The sequence below is a fragment of the Hyla sarda genome, chromosome 1 (assembly GCF_029499605.1).
Source record: "Hyla sarda isolate aHylSar1 chromosome 1, aHylSar1.hap1, whole genome shotgun sequence".
Taxonomy (NCBI): Eukaryota; Metazoa; Chordata; class Amphibia; order Anura; family Hylidae; genus Hyla; species Hyla sarda.
In genome coordinates this window covers 408,760,880-408,763,891 of record NC_079189.1, presented here as the reverse complement: position 1 = coordinate 408,763,891, position 3,012 = coordinate 408,760,880, and positions in this window count along the sequence as shown.

Sequence of the window (3,012 nt, the reverse complement as noted above, 5' to 3'; positions counted from 1 at the left end):
AGTTCCAATACACACAAAGGGAATAAACATGTGTATAGCAAAACATGTGTTAATGCAATACTTTTCTGTGAGAAATATTTCATTTTCTAGAAAAATTTCAGGGGTGCCAACATTTACAGCCATGACCATATTAGGTTATCTTCTGTGGGATCACCTTACACTGTTTAGTGTCATCTGCAAATATAAAAACTCTTCCTCTATAATCCCCTCCACAAGGTCATTAATAAACATATTGAGAAGACATGGACCCAGTGCTAACCCCTGTGGACCTCATTAGTAACGGTCATCCAACCAGAGTAAGTTCCATTGATACCCATACAGTGGTCCCTCAACATACGATGGTAATTCGTTCCAAACGACCCATCATTTGTCGAATCCATCGTATGTTGAGGGATCCGTGCAATGTAAAGTATAGGAAGCTGTACTTACCTGTCCCCGCCGCTCCACACCAGGTCCTCACCGCTCCCGCTGCTGTTCCAGGGGCTCCCGATGCTGTCCCGCTGCTTCAGTGTCTTGCGCATCTTCTGCAGGGTCCGGGCCTCGCTTTCTGGTGACGTTATTACACTGCTGCGCCGGCGCGGCAATACGTAGTGACGTAATAACGACGCCGGAAAGCAAGGCCCGGACCCTGGAGAAGATGCGCAAAACACCGGAGGATCGCGAAGTGGACCCGGAGCAGCGGGAATAGGTAAGTGAACCTGCTGGGGCACATTACACTGCTATCCGACAGCAGCTTAAGCATTTTGCGCTGTCGGATAGCAGTTAATGCGATGGCCCCGACATAAAAGCATCGTATGTCGATGCTGACATCGACATGCGATGGCCTCTGAGAGGCCATCGTATGTCGATTTTATCATATGTCGGGGCCATCGTAGGTCGGGGGGTTACTGTACTCTGCTTCTTATCACTGATCCAGTTGCTTACTCATTTACATATCCAGATATATATCCCAGCAGCCTCATTTTAAGTACTAACCTTAGAAAAGTCCAGATATAAAACATCCACAGCTTCACCCCGATCCAATCTATAACTGACCTCCTCATAGAAGCCAGATTAGTTTGACAGGACCGATCCTGCATAAACCCATGTTGGGGCGGTGTTATTTTCATTAAGATATTTCACACTAACATCTCTTAGTAAACCCTCAATAATCTTACACACAGCTGACCTAAATATAGAGACCTATTGTTTCCAGGATCCCTTTTTGAATATTGGTACCACATTTGCCAAACACAGTCCCGTGAAACAATACCTGTCATTATTGAATCTTTAAAGTGTACCTATCATTTGCAATAAAATTATAAAATGGAGACATTATATATAATTTTTTTTTTTTTGTAATATGTTTGTTAAAAAAATTGTATATTTTGGGTGAATGCTGTCTTGTCCCTGCAGCTACTGACTATGTGTCTCTACGCTGAGACAAAATACAGGAATTGTGGGTGGGACATGCATGGCTCTGTACAAACTTCTGGCTTGTCAATCATCCTGATGACTGTGCTAACCCCTCCGACCGCTCAACCCCCAGTTTTCTTACTCATCCTCAGCTCTCCATCTACACTGTCTTTCCCTTCTATAGTGTAGTTTATCTCCCCCAAACCCCCCCCCCCCCCCCCCCCCCCCCCAGGTCCCAACTTCAAACACTCTTCTACCCTTCTGGCCATCTTCTCCCCAAGCAGGGCTGAACCCTCCTCATCTAATTACCATATGCGTTTTTGCCAAACTCGAGGGTAAAAAATTGTGTAGTTTACCGCGAATGTCTATAGCATAATGATGGCAAAACATAAAATTTTTAGCACAATTTCAAACATTCGTGGAAAAAATGCACTTGGTAACTGGTCATGGCACTGCAAAGTATAAAACACATTGCTCGCTTGCAGCTTAAATCCCTGAAATGTACTTTAAGGACACCTCACCTATCCCTGTCATTGGTACCATTGTGCATCATGACTGCTGGGTCTTTCCCAGCATCACCCAGTAATCTGTCAACAACCCCCCCCCCCCGCCCCCCACACACACACTTCTGCCCAGAGACTGCTCATTTAGTCAGCAGCAGACTCCTCGCCATGTTATCCCTGCCTCTGAATGTTGAAAGTAGTTTGTTTAGATCCAGGATCTTGGCTTCCAAACACACATTATGTATTGGAATATGCCCCCTGAAATGGCTGTTGAAGGACTGCACTAGATGTACACTGGACACCATTGGTAATAATGGAGGACATTGTATACTTACAATTGCTGTAAATATAAATGGTTGTACATTTAACTCCCTAACTTCCCACAGTTGATTCAGCAACTCAAGGCAGGCCAGCCCATCTAGAGCCAACAACCATGTCACTTGAATCTCCTTTCTTTCCCATGCTGATGCTGTTTCACCTTCAGCAACTTGTCTTGACCATGCTAACATGCCTAAATGCCTTGAGTACTTGCCATGTGATTGACTGATTAGCTATTTGTGTTAACAACCAATTGAACAGGTGTGTGTATGTTATATATAGTGCATTCAGAAAAGCCACAGATAATAGCGAATAAGCTTCACGTGTTTTTAATCCATTGCCGCAATGGTCTAATTTTAAAATCCAGTGTTTGCCTTTTTTTTTTTGTTTAAATTACAGCAACATTATTTATTGTATTTTAAAATGCATCAGAAACTGCACCAAAAAGCACATGTAAATAATGATGCATGTCAGCAGGTTTTCCATAGTAAATAAACTAAAAAGGAACCTGTGCAAAGGTTAACTAGGTGTGTAAATATTTGTTTTGAACATGAACCCTTAGGCTAAGTTTCCACTTTTTTTTTTCTGGCAGTTTTTGGAAAACAGCCACTGTAGTTTTTGAGCCAAAGTCAGAAGTGGATCCATAAGGGAGAAGTGTAAGTTCTTCCTTTATATGTCCTATTCCTTTTGAATACATTTCTGGCTTCACTTGGTAAAACACCAGATATAAATACAGATGGTAAGATCCATGTATGAAGTATGTGTCCCTATGGGTATCATTCACACAGCTATGTTC